The following is a 20,333-nucleotide window of genomic DNA, read 5'->3' as shown; positions in this document are numbered from 1 at the left end:
TCTGAGAGGTGGAGCTCCTGGTTTGGGGCCCACTTCATGGCCCTCACAAGGAGGCTCCGGTCCTGGAAGCCTGGGCCAGGTGCCAAGAGCAGAGAGGCCCCCACAGGTGACCAGGAGGGGAGGGCCCAGCATGCGCCCTGCCACCATGTGGAGGTGGGCCACTCCTGGGCACTGGCAGTGTCCATGAGGTTGAGCGCTCTCTGGGGACGCAGGCCTTGCCTCCCTTCTCCCCCCTCCCTCTGTGCCGTCATCACAGTTGGCGACTGCATTGACGTGATGTAACATCCTGCATGAAGCAGCTGCCCAGAGCCAGGGTCTCTGTGGTGTGCCCCGTGACCTCTGCCCCTCTGCCCCAGTCGAGGTGCCAGTGTGTGCTGGTGACACATTGGTGTGAGCTGCCAGTTCTGAGTCAGACAGCTGCTTGCTGGGCCATTAGCAGGAGTGACTCTTCCCAGCGTAACTTTGAGAATCCTGCTGGATTCACAGTACGAGGCCCCTGGGATGCAGACGTACTTTAACGACAGGCTTTGCCTGTGGCTGTGGCCCAGAAGACCAGTGGCAGAGTCCGTCATGTCCAATCCTTCCAACCCTTAACCCTGGGTACTGAAGCCAACTGCAACCAAGTAGATGGTACTTGGGATGGGCCTATGAGCTTGATGGCAGTTATTGGAATGAAACGTCTCATGTTTACTTTTGTGTGTGCTTCTCTGCATACTCTATGTGCATTAGGCTCTTCCTGGGAAATGCAGTTTGAAATGTGCTCAGCGCTGCTCCCAGCTCACAGGCATCCATGGGGAAGATTCAGGGTTTTGATCTTTGAGTTGGGCCCTGGGAAGAGGCATTTATTGACATTCTTGAGAGGGTCTCAGGATCTGTGCCTATTCCTGCTCTCTGTGGGGTCACAGGGAAGGTGGACTCTCCCTACCACCCAAGCTTTCCCCGACTCATGAATGTGTAAGTAGGAAGCTCAGAATTGCAGAGTTGTGGAGACCGTGAAGAGAAGATGCATCCAGACTTATGGGAGAGACGCGAGATGGCGAGAAAGAAACCACACCCTCCGGACCCCTGGGGTCCTGTGGTGCTCTACTTGTGCCCCTCCTGCCCTCGCACAGGGCTTCTCCACCTCAGCACTGCTAACACGTTGAGCTGAGTGGTTCTTTGTGGGGGGCTGTCTTGGGCATCATAGAGGACCCTGACTTCCCCCACCCGAAGCCAGTCATGCCGACCTCTCATGGCAGTGAGAAATGTCTCCGACATTGCCAAATACCACAGGGTGGACAGAGTAGGCTGGGGACCCCTGATGGCACCAACAATAGTGTTGGAATAATGAGAAGCAGAACAGTGTCCTCCATGCATTGGTCACCACACACTGGAAACACCATCTTTTAAACCCTAAAGGAACCAGTATGAGTGGAAGCCGTTGTATTTCCTCTCCACACAGGAAGAGACCACACAGGGTGCTCAGTGACCTTCTCTAGAACACTCACCATGAAGCGCAAACCTAGCGTCCAGTGCTGTCACACCACGGTGCTCTGCTCTGTGACAGACACATGAGCAGGGGCAGAGCAGGGACAGAGCACAAATCACCAGGACCACACTCAGTGCCTCATGTAAGACACGTTTTCATGATAAAGCCTGTCAGGAGAAACGGCTCTGGGTGAGATTAGAAGCCTCACTGAGAAGCAGAACCTTCTGACTTCATATGTACAGGAGGCCCTGTCCTGTTACCTGCAGGCTGCCACAAGGGCCTGGTATGGCAGACTCTCAGCACCTGGGAGGCAGCAGGATCAAGCGCTCTCTGCCTCCACAGTTACCCAGTCTGGACAGTGTCATTTAGAAGCCACCACCCCTCTGAGTCCCAAATGCTCTGCCTACAGGGAGCTCAGGAGCTCAAAGCATTTCCATCATGAACGGTGTTGATCACTTGGGGACCTAAAGAAACAGAACCCCATCACATAGTTTTTGTGAAGATGTGAAGGTACAACCACTGGTCTCATTCATACAAGGCCAGGCCCCAACTCGGAGGCACCGTCCTTCTTGCCAGGTTAACATAAGAGGAGGGAGAGAAACCAGGGCAAGCAAGAACATCTGGGAAGCATTGAGTCCAATCAAGGCCAGCCTGGCCGTAAAAAGAAACTGGAGATCACAGGGTGAGCCCTGCTCTTACCAGGCTATAATCCCTACCCAGAGTGAGGAATTTCGATTTCAGCACTAGCAATGGAAATATGCTCTGATCTCACTGGGCTTCTGTGCCAGGAAGAAACGATGCCTACCTCCTCACCCAGCCCATCTGATGCACAGCTGCCTCCGTGGTCAGGGAGCAGCGCCTGCAGAGGTCTGTGGAAGCAGAAGAACCGTGCAGAACAGCGGGGCTCAGACAAGCGCCCTTCGGACTTCCAATCTGCCCAGCACCGCAATTAGAGATTTCCTGCTCTGGCTCAAAACCTTCAGTTCCCTCTGAGAAGCAGACATGCAGTTAGTCAATTAGACACATTAGCTGCTTTAGGGTTCTCCAAAAAGACAAGGGATAGGTGTGGCGTGTGTGTACGTGTGTGTACGTGTGTGTGGAGAGACAGACGCGGCAGCTCAGACCGAGAGCTGTATTTTACGGCATTTTCTCACAGAAATGTGGTCGGGGAGCCCGACACCCAGGTAGGCAAGGCCACCAGCCTGGGAATGGGGGCAGATTCATTATTGCCATCTTGAGACCCCAATCCTCCGGGCAGCAGGCTGGAAACTCAGATGGGATTTCTATGTGGCCGTCTTGAGGCCAAATTCCTTCCCCCTCAGAACCTTTTTCTCTGAAGGCCTTCATCTGATTGGAGAGGCCCAGCCATGTCATAGAGTTGGTCAGCTAACTACAAGTCTGGTGACTTCAGCATGTCAGAAAGGTGTTTCTACACTGTGCAATCAAAGTGTCCTCTACACTCCTCCTGAATTCTGCTCCAGAAGCCCAGCAGCAAGGGCAGGAGATTCGGGGAAACACTAAAGATTCAACACAAGTTACTTTCCCCCATAGTTAATTTTGAATGCTTTGCTTCTGGGGCAGGAAACTATAGTGTGAGCTCGGGATACCTTGTCACACCAGAAAGCCAGCACAGCCCAAATCACACAAGAGGGATAAAGGGGCCAACGTGGCCTCCAGTGTGCAAAGACAGAGCCCTGATGAGTGTAATAGCACAATCACCACCTGTACACACACCGTGTCTGTGTAAATCCATGAGCTTGTGGTGCACAGCAAATACACACCAACATACAGCCAAACTGTTCTTTCTGAAGCTGTCAATCACTGCTTGGGAAACTGCTGAAGACTGAAAAGCATCAAGCATGTGTGTTGCTTTCCTGTGCAAACTGGGCAACCTCAAGTTGATGAGGAGAAGTTTCTCTTTTCACAGTAGATGAGTATAAAAACAAGAAATGATGGAGTACGGCCCTATTGTTGTTCCCAATGGACTACAGGATCTTGACCTGAGCATCTACAGCTCTTGACAGTACAAAAAGACAGATTCTGGGCTGCAGATGGAAATGCATAGCACCTGCCTTGAATCATCCAGCAAGAGGAAAAGAAAAATAATACAGTACTTTAATATATAGTTATTGCTGCTTATGTATCCATTTAAATATACACACATGCATACGCATCCAAAACCAAACCTAGAGGTCCACCTACCATGCTTCGGAAAGTACAGAAGGCAGAACATTTTGTTTACTCCTCAGGGATGCAATTAGCAAACTAGAGCTGTAGAAATTCCGAAGGATGGATAAAAAACTTTATTTAAGAAGGAAGTAGCTAGTGAAAATAAAGACTTCAAGAATTGATAGGGACTTAAAAATCATATCAAGTCATCAAAATTCTGGAGTCATTTTGGATTTTGGTAAAAATAAACTGGAAAGCAAACAAGCATGGTAATGGGACTGTCAAAAATAGGAACACTGGATGTTTATTTATGTTAAGAAATCACTTTAGATGTGATCAAATAATGATCATGTCATTCTCTAGCACAGAAAAATGTAATGATCATGGCTTTTAAGGAAATTATCTTTCAGAGATACACTCTGAAATATTTGCTTCAAGTTAATACAGGAATAGACTATTCTTAGATATTCTATTCCACAAGGTGGGATGAAGTGTCTTAGTTGTAGATGCTGAATGATGGTACATTGAAGCTCACGTGCCAATTTGACCACTTAAAATCTTCTATAATAAATATGTGGATAAGCAGAGCAATGTTTATATGGGTAAATAAACACATACACATATGTCATACACACATATGTACGTACACATATACATAGACACAAACACAAGCTCATTTACAGGACATACATACATATGTTTGGGGTATGTATAGTACATCACCTTCATGCCGGTGCACAGATAATGTCTATAAACTCTTACACAGAGCTGCACTAGGCAATATACTGGGTGGTGGTGTGGACGTGCAGCTGGAATGCTCATGCCACTGGGGATGTACCTGGGGCACCTTGGCAACCCAGCAGTCTTCTGCTGAGGTAGAGCATGGACACATGTGTCTACAGTGCAGTGACCCTGCTCCCCGGATGCTCAGCAATCCCAATGCTCACATTCCTGATGTGTGTGCTGGGAACAAGCAACATTATTCTTGAGAGCTCCAAGTTGCAAAGAATTCAAACAGTGATCAAAGTAAGATATTACTAGTCATAGGCAGGAGCACCATAGAATAAGAGGACAAACAAACTAGTGACTCTTATTCTAACCAAGGACATTCCACAGTTGAAAGTCTGAGGGCAAGAATCCAGATGCAAGAGGACATGACCAGAGCCTAAGAGGCCCAGGAGGAGACCTGGATGGGGCAATGCAGGGCTGCAGAAGGGGGAGCTTCCAACCCGCTGCTGCTGACCTCTTCTGGCCTAGGTTGGAGGTTTAATAGAACCTACAGGGTGCAAGGTTTTGGATCAGTGTCACCCAAAGCTTGGTTCCAAGCTACTGTAAGTACTGGGAGGTGGTGTAACCTTTGGGAAGAGGCATCTAGTGGAAGGAAGTTGGGTCACTGGGGCATGTCACTGAGGGAATACTGGCACACCAGCCCTTCCTCCTGTGTCTGCTTCCTGGCTGCCATGAGGGAAGCAGCGTCTCTGCCAAGCGGTCCCACATAGCCTACTGCCCACCACAGGCCCAAGGCAGCAGAGCCAAACAGCTATGGATGTTGCCTCTGAGACTGTGAGCCCCAAATCCTTTTCCTCCTTAGAAGTTGTGTATCTCAGGTGTTTTGTCACAGCAGCAGGAAGATGATTAACTCTCAAGGGCATGCTGAATTTATAAAGAACACTTGGGATCCATGTACTTCAGGCAAAACATTTTAAATGCCACTGTCATTTCTCCTTTGTTCCTCAATTTGAGGTGCAAAGGAGAAACAAATATTAAAATGATGCTATTACTTCTAATTACAATTTCTCAACTCTCCCAAGTTGGAATTATGTAATTCAAAATGCTGACCCACCAGTCTGTTGCCCTACCAAGAGTGAACAGGGTTGCTGATTCTCTATGTCCTTGCCAATGCTTGTACTTATTGCGCATTTGATAATAACCATCCTATCAGGTGAAGCTGGTATCTCATTAAATTGCATTTCCTGTATGCATGAACACCTTGAAAGGAGCCTTGTGACATAATTCATGTACTTGGAATATCTTCTTTGGAAAAAAATATATTTTTCATTTATTTCATTAGTGTGTATTAATTATACAGAACTGCGGGTTTCACTGTGGCATGTGACAGTTGGATCATTCTCACTCTCATCTGCTTCTCCTACCCTCCCCCCCCTCCTGATTCCCTTCCTCTACCCTGAGAGACTCTCTTCTACATACATGTTGTCATTTTCTTTTCCTTTTAGATTTTACATATGATAAAAAAAAACATGTGAGGCTTGTCCTTCTGAGTCTGGCTTATTCTACTTAACTCTGGTTGCATCCATTTTTCTGCAAATGACATGATTTCCTTCTTCTTTATGACGAACACTCTGTTGTGTTTATCCAGACAAATTGTTGATGGGAACCAAGGCTGATTCCTTAGCTTGGTCATTGTGAATAGTAACCAAGTCCTTCATTTTTTGTTGAATTTTAATATTTTGGGCATTAATTCTTTATTAGATATATGGCTCACTAATATCTTCTCTCAATTTACAGTGTGCCTTTTTTCATTTTTCAGACTGTTTCCTTGCTGTTAGTTTGATGTAATCTACTTGTTTATTTTTATTTCTCTTGCCTGAGCTTTTGGGGTGACAGCTGACGAGATCATTGCCTAGGGCAATGTGGAGGAGCTTCTCTAGTTCTATAGTTCCAGTCTTTTTTTTTTTAAATTAATTTTTATTGTTGGTTGTTCAAAACATTACATAGTTCTTGATATATCATATTTCACACTTTGATTCAAGTGGGATATGAACTCCCATTTTTACCCCATATACAGATTGCAGAATCACATCAGTTACACATCCATTGATTTACATATTGCCATTCTGGTGTCTGTTGTATTCTGCTGCCTTTCCTATCCTCTACTATCCCCCCTCCCCCTCCCCTCCCCTCTTCTCTCTCTACCCCCTCTACTGTAATTCATTTCTCCCCCTTATATTTTCCCCCTTTCCCCTCACTTCCTCTTGTATGTAATTTTGTATACCCCTGAGGGTCTCCTTCCATTTCCATGCAATTTCCCTTCTCTCTCCCTTTCCCTCCCACCTCTCATCCCTGTTTAATGTTAATCTTCTTCTCATGCTCTTCGTCCCTACTCTGTTCTTAGTTACTCTCCTTATATCAAAGAAGACATTTGGCATTTGTTTTTAAGGGATTGGCTAGCTTCATTTAGCATAATCTGCTCTAATGCCATCCATTTCCCTCCAAATTCTATGATTTTGTCATTTTTTAATGCAGAGTAATACTCCATTGTGTATAAATGCCACATTTTTTTTATCCATTCGTCTATTGAAGGGCATCTAGGTTGGTTCCACAGTCTTGCTATTGTGAATTGTGCTGCTATGAACATGGATGTAGCAGTGTCCCTATAGTGTGCTCTTTTTAGGTCTTTAGGGAATAGACGGAGTAGGGGAATAGCTGGGTCAAATGGTGATTCCATTCTGAGCTTTCCAAGAAATCTCCATACTGCTTTCCAAATTGGCCGCACCAATTTGCAGTCCCACCAGCAATGTACAAGAGTACCCTTTTCCCCACATCCTCGCCAGCACTTGTTGTTGTTTGACTTCCTAATGGCTGCCAATCTTACTGGAGTGAGATGGTATCTTAGGGTGGTTTTGATGCTATGTTGTTGATCCACTTTGAGCTGACTTTCTATATGCTGTCAGACAAGGGTCAATTCATTCTTTTGCAAGTGGATATCCACTTTTCCAAGGACCATATTTTAAGAGAACACCCCTTTCTCCCTGCGTCTCTTTTGTGGCAGATCCATAATGAGTTTTCTGCTATGCTGGAGTTGATTTCCAGTCTTTCTACTGTGTTCCCTTCCTCTGTCTGTTTATATTCGAGCACCATGCTATGCTAATCACCAGAGCTTTGTGATATAATTCAAAATCAGTACGTGTGATGCCTCCAACTTTTTCCTTCTTACTTTGCTTTGGTTACTTGAGGGTAAATTTGGCTCCATACAAATTTTATTGTATTGAATCTACTTTTCTATTTATATGACAAACCACAGGAATTTTGATAGAGACTGGTACATTATGGACACAATATGATGAGTTCTGAAAATATTTTTAAAAATTACATAGGTCAGCAACCTTTCTGTTGAGCACAAATCCAAAGGACATGAAATCATAGGTCAGAGACCCGTCTGCCCCACCATGTCCATTTCAGTGTTATCCATGAAGGCAAGATATGGACTCAACCTGTTTGTGTCAGTCAGCTTGAATGTGACAAGAACAACTTAAAGGAAGAGCAATTTATTGTGGCTCACAGTTCCAGAGCTTTCAGTTCATGGTGGGTGGACTCCATTGCTCTTGGCCTGCGAGGCAGAGCATCATGGCCAAAGGCTGTGGTAGAGGGAAGCCGCTCAGATCATGTTGGTCAGGAAGCAGAGGGCTAAGGGGTGAGGGGACAGGAAATACCCTTCTAGGGCACATCCCCCGGGACCTCCTTCCTTCAAGCAGGTCCCACCTCCACAGCCTCCATAGTCCTTCCAACCATCATGGACCAGTCCATTGGTGATGCTGGCGCCCTCACTTCCCCAGAGCCCCACCTCTGGGACAGCTGCCCTGGGCACACAGCTTTCAACCATGAGCCTTTGGGGCACTTCATGCCCCGGTGACAACCATGTTCCTCAATGAAGGGGTGGACAAGGAGCTGTCTCTCTCTCTCTCTCTCTCTCTCTCTCTCTCTCTCTCTCTCTCACACACACACACACACACACACACACACACAATCACTCAGTCTTTAAGAGGCGATCCTACCATTTGGGATGACACAGGTGAATCTGGAGTATGTCATGCTGGGTGCAATAAGCCAGGCCTAGAAATAAAAATACTGCGTGATTTCATCCATATGTGGAATCTAAAAAAGCCAAGTGCAGAGTATAGACCAGGGAGGGAGGAGCAGGGAAGAAGAAATGGAGCCATCTAGGTGAGAACTGGGACCCTTGCAGTTATTTGGGGTGAGTAAGTCTGCCCTCTCACAGCCTCAGGACTGCAGTTAATAATATTGTTTCCTGCAAATTTGCTAGGAGAAAAGATCCGATGGTCTTACCATTCACACAGAGAGCCTGACAGTGTATAGTGAGTTACACACTGACTTGCCTAAATGCAATAATCATCTCACTTTGTGTATGCACTAAAAAAAAATGTATGTACTTAAATAAATATAATAAAAAATTCTGATTAGTAAATAAATTCTAAGGATTTCACATGATCTCAATTGAAGAATTGTTTCTGATGTTAAAGATTGCTGTAAAAATGTAAGTTATGGCCATTGTTTTCACTAATTCAAAAATATCAGCAACAATTTATCTATGAATTATTTTTGTTTCCCTTTCTTAAAAAGGAAGAAATTTCAACTGCAAGAAGTGAAGGAAATCAAATGTTTTCATGGAGAAATTTTGAGGTGTCTTGGGGATTTGGTGATTCTGGCAAATTAGCAACTTGGCCCTAGGCTAAAATTGTTTGATGACTAAATGCTCTGACTTTTAAATCTACAAATAGCATCCATGGGTTTGTTTTGAAAGTTAAATAAACTCACACAGGAGAAAACGTCCAAAATTCTGAGCTGCAACAGCAATGGCTAACTACTAATATTTTAGAAGGAAGTAAGTTATTTTTAATTTGTTCTAATTAGTTATACATGACAGTAGAAGGCATTCTGACACATCATACATAAATGGAGTATGACATCTCACTCTTCTGGTTGTACATGATGTAGAATCACACCAGTCATGTAGTCATGCATACATGTAGGGTAATAATGTCTGATTCATTCTACTTCTCTTCCTATTCCTATACCCCCTCCCCTTCCTTCCCTCCTCTCTGCCTAATTCAAAGGAACTCTGTTCTTCCTTAGTGACCCCCACATTGTGAATTAGCATCCACATATCAGAGAAAACACTTGGCCTTTGGTTTTTGGAGATTGGCTTATTTCGCTTAGTGTGATATTCTCCAGCTCCATCCATTCACCAGCAAATGCCATCATTTCATTCTTCTTGAAGGCTCACCAAGCATGAAATTCAACTCAAAGTATATTAAAGACTTAGGCATTTGAACAAAGACCCTTGACCTAAGAGAAGAAAAATCTTTATCAAGTCTGCTTAGGATCTGACTTCCTTAACAAGCTTCCTAAAGCACAAGGAGTGAAATCAGGAATCAATGAATGGGATGGATTCAAAATAAAGACTTCTTCTCAGCAGAGGAGACAATCCATAAGGTGAAGAAAGTACCTACTTAACAGGAGAAAATGTTTACCATATGCACCTAAGAAACAGCATTAATCTCCACGATAAATAAAGAACTAAAAAATTTATCATCGAATTAAATAAATAATTCAACCAATAAATGGGCTGAGGAACTGAACAGACATTTCACAGAGTAAGAAATACAATTAATCAATAAACAAATATATGAAAAAATGTTCAACATCTCTAGCCATTAGAGAAATGAAAAGTAAAATTACTCTAAGATTTCATCTCATCCCAGTCAGAATGGCAATCACCAAGAATACAAGCCACAAGAAATGTTGGCAAGGATGTGGGGGAAAAGGAACACTCATACATTGCTGGTGGGACTGCAAGTTGGTGCAACCACTATGAAAAGCAGTATGGAGATTCCTCAGAAAACTGGGAATGGAACCACCACTTAACCCAGCTAGGCCACTCCTTGATCTTTACCCAGAGGACTTAAAATCAGCACACTACACAAATGCAGCCACATCAGTGTTTACAGCAGCTCACAATAGCTAAACTATGAAACTAACCTAGATTCCCTTTGACAGATGAATGGATAAAGAAAATGTGGTGGATATGCACAATGAAAACGAGTTTTAACTCATGTCTTCAAGGATGGACTGAGGGAGCTGGGGCTAGGATGCCTCTCATGAGCCCTTGGTGCTTGCTGCGTGGCTGAGGCAGGCCCCATCATGCAGAGGGGCAGAGGAATGCTGTCGAGCCCCATGCAATTTGATCTCCACAAGGCCACTATGTGATTCAGAAAGTCATCTTTATTACAAAATTACATTGTGTTCCTATGTGTGGTGTAATGTGATGTTTTGACATATGTAAACAGTGTGTAATGATCATGTCCAGCTAATTAGCATACCCATCTCCTTGCTTCTTTTGTGGTGAGAGACTGGAAATTCACTCTTTTGGTTATTTTGGAGTGTACTGCTATTGACTGTGCAGTGTGATGTAGGTCAGAACTTACTTTTTCTGGCTAGCCAAAACTTTGCACCTTTGATGAACAGCTCCCCCTTCCCAGCCCCTCGACACCAGCCTCTGGTAATCATCCTCTGACTCAACTTCTGTGAGTTCCACTCCTGGATTCTAGTGAGTTTGCGCTGTATTTGTTTCTCTGTGCACAGCCTCAAAAAATCAACATAGGACTATCATCTGCTCCAGCAGTCTCACTGTGGACACACAGCCACAGGAGTAAAACCAACAGGTTGAAGAGGCGTCTGCACTCGGGGTCATTGTGCACAAAGGACAAGATGGAATCGACCCAGGTGTCCATTTGTGCATGCATGAGCAAGGAGAATGAGACACACAGAGATAGGGAAACTCTGTGCCTTCCCAAAGAGTGGAATGTCGTCATTATCAAGAGTGTGGATAAACCTGAAGAACAGTATGTTAAAGCAAAGTCCCTTTTGAAAACGTCGTGTTTTGGTCTTGCTTTGGTCTTCTCTATGCGGGGAGGGGGTGTCCAACGACAGCACTCCCCACATGCCTGCCTCCTCTGTGGGCAACCAGAGCTGGTGGTCAGGAGACTCAAGCTGAGAATCAAGGGCGGGCAGAGCTGAGCTGGAGAGAGGCTTCTGAAAGTTCATGTGGCCTCTGAAGGCCATGGATGCCCAGGAGTGCCCCGGGAGGCCCTGCAGCTGACAAGCCAGGTCCTCGGTGGGCTGCGCTCCATCCTGACCCCAGCCTGAACAGCACTGCAGCTGGTGGATTTCCGCTTCCCTCCCAGCTTGGCTGTTTCCTGAACATCCTTCAGTTCACCTCAGTCGCTGTGTTCAGGGCTTCTCGAGTTAGGGAGCACGCCGGCTGTGAGCCCACGACCTTGCTTCTGCCCTTGAGCCTCTCCATCAGTGCAGAGCAGACTGCACATGGGCCGGTGCCGCCAAGCCCTGGGATCCGGGATGGTGCCCCCAAGGGCGCTGTGCCACTGAGAAGGCAGCCTCAGCTGAGTTTCTCCTTGTGAACGAACCTTCCTCACACTTTTCTTCATTAATAGTATAATAGAAAAACGTGTGGCTCTGCACCGTGTCCAAGCCACAGACATGTGGGCTCCTTATTTCCTCGGGGGCAGTCTGAGATTTTTAAGCACTCACGACTCAGGCAGGTGGTTGGTTGAGGTTCAAAGCTTAGTCCAGGCCAAACATGATTAACTGGCTCATAGACCATTTTTTTCCCCACATGGTGCTGGAGATTGAACGGCGAGCCTTGTGCATGCTGGGCAAGCACTGTACCAACTGAGCTTCATCCCAGTCCCACCCAGATATTTTTTCTTTGATTGTGGAAGTTAGAGAAAAGATGTTTTAATATTTATGAATCCATGTCATAACCTCACTTTATTTTATTTTATTTCTAATGCTGATATCTTAAAAACCCTGCTTGTGACCTATACCTAAGCCAGGCCAGGTTCATCGTAGCCTTCTGCAGCTGGATGATGGATGTGTCCCACCTGCTCGCCACTGGCAGGTGGGATGTATGAAAATCTCCACGGGTCCCTCAGGGTGCTACCCCTTCCTGTGATGACCTTGGGCAGCCCTTGACATCTGTGGGTGGTGGGCTCTCAAGTAACACTGTTTGAGTCTCTGAGGCAGAATGCTGTGGTCTACCCTGTAACCTTGTGAGGAAGTTACAAACGCTGGTCATTTACCAGCCACAGAGGCATTAGGGTCTCCAGAATCTACCTTTCCTGGTGCCGTGAGAACCAAGTGCATACTATTTGCAAAATAAGGTCTTATTTTATTTTAAAAAGCCTGGAGTGGTGGAAATGTCTCAGACTTTGGCGTCAGAGAGATGTGTGAGTTCAGACGTGGCAAGGACAGCCAGCGGGTCCCAGTGATCTGACCTCTGAACCTTGCGATGCTCACGGCCACCACTACTGGAACCGTGTCATGGCAGTCCCATGTGACGATGCCCATAAAGTGCTTTCTAGAGTTCCTTTTTTAAATAAGTACAAAATACAGATTTCTTTTCCCTTTCCTTTCATCCTGAAATGGAGGCCAACGCTGCCATCAGTGTAGCCTCTATATTGAGTGATTTGTCAGTATTTGGGGAGCACAGAGGACCCGCAGAGTGCCCTGGATGTCTTCTCTTTCATGTCAGGCTTCCTCCCTGCATAAATGCTACTCCTGGAGTCCTTCCTGGCCCATGGGAGCCCAGTAGGACTCAGTAGCCCTGAGCCCAGCCATGGGCTAGACTTATGGTGGGTTACGGGTGACCCTGCATTGCAGTCACCAGTTAGCTTTACAAGCCCCGGCACTGAGCTATGGTCCCAGAGAGGAGCCCTCTCTCAACATCATTGTGTCGTTCCTTTACCTGAAATCTACACAGAGCTGCGATGAGATGAGGCAGGACGGCAGAGTGTCCTCCTGCACTGTCGACACTGTTCTTCCATGTGGGGGACGCGTGACCTTCCAACAAACAGTCCTGAATCCCAATCTTCTAAAACAGTCTGGATTCCATCATTCTATGTTATTTTGCACAATGCTAAAGAATGTATTTTAAAACTATCTTAAAGTAGCAGAAGAATATTCTGGTCTTCTTTGAAGGTTAAAATATCTATTTCTATTTTAACCTATATTCCACATTTTTCTGACGTTAAGGTTCTTGAAAGTCCCAACAGAACCATTGAACTAGGTATCTTGCTCCTCCTGCGTACAAACATCGACCACTTATCTGTGATGTGTCAGGAGAGGCTGGTGATGCAGCTGCTTCCAGAACTCTACCTATAGAGTCCCCGTATGGCCAAGTACCTACTTCCCACAAAAAGAGTTTCAAGGTGGGATTTCAGAACAAAAATCCCTTTGAGAGTCTTCTTGAGGTTGAAAGCTTCAAGTCTGTCGAATCCACCTCCCATGGAAGTTCTCTGGTAATTGGTATCAACTTATAGCATAAAAACTTAGAGAAGAAGTTGCCATTGTCCTTGAAGATACTGCAAAACTGACCTGATATTGGCCACCCTGTGTCCAAGGTGGCCCAGTCCTTGGGGACCACACCAGATGCTGTAAGATAAAGGCTGCCTCAGTGTCATGGTATGTTGCCAAGGCCACAGTCACAAACCCGCAGGTCCACAGCCTTCATTCAGGGCCATCATCACTACTGATGTACCCTGACATCAGCATGCTGAGGGCCTCTTTCTCCGAATGGCTACTTAAAGCAGGGACAAAGGAACCTAGCAAGGAGAGAACCTGCTTAAAATCATCCCTCCTCTTCCCAAAGCATCAGGACATTCTCCCTTTGTCTATAATTCCTAAGCAGCTTCAACTCTAGGGGAGAGCTGGAGTTGAAGTCAGAAGACTTGGGTCCTAAGCATCAGAGGGCCCTGACGTGACGAAACCCTCTCCAGCTGGTGTCCTTGGAGGGGAACAGCAGGGGGCTGGTGAGGTGGCACCTCCAACTGGGGCTAAAATCGCCTCGGTCCTGTGTGCAGGGGCACTCCCCCAGGCTGCACCCCAGACCCGTCACGGCCACAGGCATGGAAGCAGCCGGGCAGCTGGCTCCCAAATGGGCCTGTGAAATCCACTGAGAGTGCAGCTCCCATGTGAGGCAGGCAGCGGGCTCCCAGCAGCCCCGCCTCTCTGTGGGACTGCTGTCCTGAGTCTCTGCCATGCCTGGCCCGAGACTCATTTATAATAGGCACTTTCCAAAGTGTAGCAGATGAATCGCAAGCACCATGGGCGCTGGAGACATCAGGAGAGCTGGGAGACAGCACCATCCTCCCAGGGCCACTTGCATCACTCCCCTTATTCCAAGGCTCTCTGAACGACAGTAGCCTTCAAAGGTATGGAACCGGGCTCCTTCCCGCAAGAGCAGAGGGCAAGTACGCAGAGCGCTCAGTGTCAGAGAGGGACGTCTCCCCTCCACTCAAGGGATCAGGAATCACATTCTCCAACACCTAGAAGTTGAATGAAGTAAAATCTGCTAATTGCTTAGCTTCCAGCTGTTTTCTGTTTTACAAAGATGAGCTGTGCATAGGCTCAGCCATGAGCAGAACTGGGAACACAGATGCTACGAACAGTTCTTAAGATCACACCCTAGAATTCCCCACCTTTCCTCTATACAATCTCCCCTCAATCCAGAGGTTTGAGGAAGAAAGTGAAACACAGGAAAGAGACAGATTCCTATTTGAGGCAGAATTTTCCAGGAGTTACATAGAATGTGTGTTATGTAGACGTGGGAACTGAGCCTGGCCTCAGGAGCAGAGGAGCTGACAGGAAAGCCAGGTTCCTCTGGGCACCATGGCTTGGCGATGGCTGCTCTCCATGCACAGCTCCTGTGCTCTCCAGCCTCCCTGTACCTCCCATCGTGGTTCATATTCTTCCTGCAATTTCCTCTGATTCATGGCTGAAAACAGACCTGGGGACAGAGAGTGGAGCTCAGCAATAATGTTTTGGATTAATTGTTGGTGTGGGTACTTGAAATAAAAATTGATTTCCATACTCAATGTAAACTCAATTTAATCGTTACTTCTGGACTTCATTTTGTGGGTACCGTGCGTGCCAAGTGCTGTGGGTTTCAGGACACAGGAGTGGAAGTGAGGCAGGACAGACTCAGCACAGCTGATAACCATGCCAAGCACCTAACAATAACTAGCACTTTAGGAATTAGATCACTAATTAAATAAATGCTCAATGCATTATTGAGTTGGCACACGGTGGCAATAACGTGTTTTCTCACACTTTTCTCTAAAAATCAGTCGTGCTTTGTAATGTTCTTAAAAGCAATGATATCAGGAACTCACATTGAAATACTGGGTTGATCTTTTCAGCAGGTTCTTAAAAGATAAATGTGAGCAGAACTAACAACTTCGTTTTGGAACTAAAGACCTCTTTAAAGGAGGGATGTACCTCACATAAAGCAGGGCCACAGTTTGAGTCATCCCACGTTCTCGGTGGCTGCCTCTCTTTCCCATCACCTCTCAGGACCATCACCAGACATAATCAGGTACCAGTCTCCTGCCCCCGGCCAAGTCAGTGTGGCCAGCTACTAGGCCTCTGACCCCAAACTCGTAGGTCTCTGACAGCCCAAGCTTCCGCAAGGGGACCCTGGATGCCCTGGCCCCTCGCTCCTTCTCCTCCTCCATCTCTAGCTTCCAGATTTCATGGACGCCATCTCTACATGCTATGCCTCTGCCCCAAAGCACTTCCCTAATCACCACAGCAGTGTCTCCTTTCTGGACTGGGAATCATTTGTAAGAGGATCCCAACCTTTTACCCTGGATGTCAGTACACTCCTTGTCTCCTCTGGAGACACTTCCCACATGGCTGCCCAACCTGCAGGGTCTAAGGACACGCTGAGGACCTTCCTGCCAACCAGGGGCATCTGGTCCACCTGGCCAGTTTGTGCTGTGCTGCCACCTAGGGGCCTCTCCACACACTGCAGATAAAGTCTCAAAAGGCAAAGATGCTGTCAAATGGGAAAAGGACGCCCCAGCTAACTCCGTAAGAGCAGATGTTTGTCACATGTTTTTCACACTTCTCCTGCAGAGCCATTTATGAACACTGACTTTGGGACACTCCTGGCTCAAGGTACATCTGGGAGCACTTATGTGTGCAGTGGGAGCTATCAGCTGGGGACCTGCAGGGTCCCTTCCAGGCCTTCCCTCTGACACAGCAGAGCTCGCAGCCACTCCGAGCTCCCTCACACAGATGTGACTGCATTTTTTAAGACTGTCCTGCACACCTGTCACCTGTGGAGGGGCACTGTTGTAGAAGCATCCTTGATTGCGGGACTCCCTTATGGTTGGCGAGAGCAGGAAGGGCCATAGAATAAAGAAAAATGGAAAGTTTTCAAAAGGAATGACAGGCCAAGTCTGGGAAGCACCAGGAGGGAGGGGCTAGCCCTCACCCTCTTTATGCATGTGGGGAGTAAAGAGCAGAGGTGAGACAAAATGTGCAGGTGCTCCTGGGGCTTGTTTTCGTCAGACCTGGGAGATGGGCTGGCGAGGTATCATGACCATCACAGAGAAAGGAGCTTAAACACCCAGATCCCTGGAGTGCACCATGCACCCAAGGACATGCGGGGCAGCACAGGGCCAGGTGAAGGCAGGGGACGTGAGAGGAAGTGTGGATAGGGGCAGGCTCAGGATTGGCTGCTTTCAATGACTTCAGTGGGCTTGGAGGCAGGGGGACCACATGTCTGGTACCTGGCCCTGGACAGGTGCTCTGTGGCTCCAAGTGTGAGAGCCACTGGGATGGCATTTGGGGAAAGGGCTCTGAATTGGCCAGTTTGCATTAGGAGTGCACACACCTGGGCTCCTCAGCAAGTTCTTTACCATCTTCAGAAACTGGCTAACTCTAGTCGGAGCAGCATCAACAAGACACTGGATGTCCAACCTCGGAGTACAGAACATGAACATTGAACAGCACAGAGGCCAATGGAGGCACTGGTCGGAAGCCTTGGCTGGTGTCCAGGCTGGGGCCACACCAGGGTCTGTGGCCAGCTCTTGGCAGCAGGCTCTCATGAGTCTGTTTCTGAGTCGAGGGAGGATGGCAGAGGAGTTAATCATGGTGCTGGGCACATCTAAGGCCCTGCAGGAGGAGATGCCTGCCCTCGGCAGGAGTTTAGAACCAAGCAGGAAGGCAAGGGTCTCAAAGGCCAAGACAGCAGAAGTGCTCACCTGGGTAAGAATTGGCAGGAAAGAAGGAATGGGCCACAAGGTTTCTAAACATCTGCCCTGGGTCCACAGTAGGGCAGGTGCTGGGGTGGGAGAGACAACAAGGAAGAACACCCTTTTCATTCCTACCTCTGTCAAGCTCACAATGCATTACGGGGATGAGAGGTGCATGGATAAAAAGCAGAGGCCAAGGCAACAACAGAGCTCCTGGGTGAGTCTGCACGTTTTCCTTCCCCTCGTCGGCAGCCTCCGGGAAACAGTGCCCATCACTCAGTCCAGAGCTCCAAGGAGACATGCACAAGAACAATGCTAGTTCTCTTCAATGACAACCCTTATTTCTGAACCCGGACTCCCAGGCACACCCACCTGCTAGAGCCAGGCGACGACTTCACAGTGCTAAGAGGGGTTTGGTCCAGTCCTTCTCCAAGGCTCAGGTTCCCGTGCTTTCTCTCTTGGATGGCTCCCATATGGCTTGGGTGTGTCCTGCAAGGGTTCTGGGCTGGGAGCTCAGTCCCCTGTGAGGAGATTGAGGAGTGGTGAAGACTTTACAGGCCAGTAGAAAGGAGGGTAGGTATTTGGGTGTTGCTTTCAGAAAGAATCAATGCAGGTCTTATGGAGTGGGTTAGCTTGTGTGTGTGTGTGTGTGTGTGTGTGTGTGTGTGTAATGTTGATTTATATGTGTGCATCTCTGAGGAATATTCCTTGAACTGAAATTACTAGCAAAAACAAAAAATCTTTAGCTGATTTAACTTTTGATAGTTAATAGTGAACAGGGCCCCCAAAGCCTGGGAGGGTTTCCATGCACACCAACCACATGTGAGACTCTCGTCACTAGCTGTCATCTCTTGTCAGCATTCCCACCAACCCAAATGCACCGTGGAAAGAGCCATTGCTATTCCTCCTTGTCCACTGGCCGAGGCAGAAGTGCTGTGTCATCTGTGAGTGGTTTTACCCACCCTGCTTCCTGTGACTCAAGGTCTCTGCTCAGAGCCACTGTCCTGCCGGGCTTTGACAGATCCGTCCAGCTGACAGGTCTCTTCATATTTTATGGATGTCATGACAAATTGTGTCATTGAGGCCTTGACATTTGACCTTTATTTTAATCTTGCTTTTTGAAGATTCTTTGCAATTTCTTTCCAAGACAAGCCACTCTTTCTAAGATTACCAATCGTAAACAAGTTTTTATAATCTTGGTCTCCTTTTTAGGTCCTTAAACCACCTGTCATTTGTCTCTTCTTCTGGTGTGAAGCATGAAGTCTTTCCCTCCATATCCGAATGCACTGCTTGCGATCCCATAGTCCGCTATCTGTCTGACCTGTTGGCTGCCATGGCCACACTGACTTAGAACTCCCCGTGGGCCCCTGCGGGCCCCTGTCTCAGTCATGCTCACGGTGCTGCTCCATGACCAGCCCAGCTGCTGCTCTGAAGATGTTGGCTGCTGTTATACAATGGCAGTTGCTCAGGGTGTGAGTGCACAGTGCTACCATGGGCTGAGCTCTCTGGGCGGGGCGCTGGTCCGAGAGTTACCACCCTGAACTCCTGAACTCCCACTAACCCACCTGGTGGGTGCTACTCCCTGTTTCACAAATGAGGGAGCTTCAGCTCACAGTAGTTAGACAACTCACCCAGGGGAGCCAGACACTGACCTCAGGACCTGCCTCAGGTCACCAACGACCCTGCCTTAATCACTAACTTGAGCCACATAAATCCCAGCCACACATACCCAGCCTTCAGTAAGCACCGATACTTTGATTAACCAAGATGTGTCAGGATGTTTTTAATTGACTTATAAAAACTAAGTAACGGAAAGATTAAACTGTTTCTACTCCTAAACAAATGTTTCTGGAACTTGCCACCTTATTTAATGAATTACAAGCTCATCTTGTGGATGGATGAAGATCCTATTCTTTGACATGCTGTGCAATTGCATCAGTTACTTAGTGTCTCTATGCCCAAATTTTGTCTTTGGCAAAACAGAGAAAATGCTAGAACCTACTCCATGAACTTTTTGTTAGAATTACATGAGTAAATATTTATATGTTTGGCAAAATACATGGCACATATCAATTGCTCACTGATCTTTAGTAAATTTTGTTGACTTCAGATCCCAGTCACCATATCATAGTGATGACAATTAACTTTTATCCCCAGTCAACTGAGAAGGAATCTGGCTTGGTGACGATATAAACTTATTCTAATGCAAAGAAAACAGTAATCAAATGCAGAGACCTTTCCTCTAGCCTCAGCCTGCAGGTGCAGACAGTGCTGCAAACACGTCTTTGTGGACATACCTGTGTGTTCTCCACAGAGGTCATTCAGCTCCACACGCATGTTGACTTAGCAGGGGGTCCTGCTTTCGTTCGGGATTTGCTTTGGCTTCGTAGTCTCATAGTTGGTACTGGAGGGCAGCTGGTCAGGTCCAGCTGTCCAGTGCACGTCCTGCCTGTGCTCAGGGCTGAGCCCAGGTGAGGGTCAGTTCCCACTCCAGAGTTCCTGCAGCTTCCCGGCTCTCCAGCTGTCTCGCCACAGCGGAGTGCTAGCAGCAAATGCACGCTAGATGCCTTTGGCCTCCTTCCCCTCGGGGGTGAGGCCTCCCTGCCAGGGGGTCTGTGGTCAGGCCCCTTGCTCCCCTTTCTGGGTCCTCCTTCCTTCCTCTCTGTCTTCCTTCCCACTCTCCAGAGACCCTGCCTCCACACCACAGCCTCCTCCAAGGTGCAAAGGCGGGGTCTCGCTCTCTTCCACAGTGTGAAGCACCCCACCTACCACAGCCAGAGGAAGGGTTTCCTGTGGCAGGTGAGGGCAGGGGTGTGTGT

Source organism: Callospermophilus lateralis, chromosome 5 (assembly GCF_048772815.1).
Source record: "Callospermophilus lateralis isolate mCalLat2 chromosome 5, mCalLat2.hap1, whole genome shotgun sequence".
NCBI lineage: Eukaryota > Metazoa > Chordata > Mammalia > Rodentia > Sciuridae > Callospermophilus > Callospermophilus lateralis.
This window is presented reverse-complemented; position numbering follows the sequence as displayed.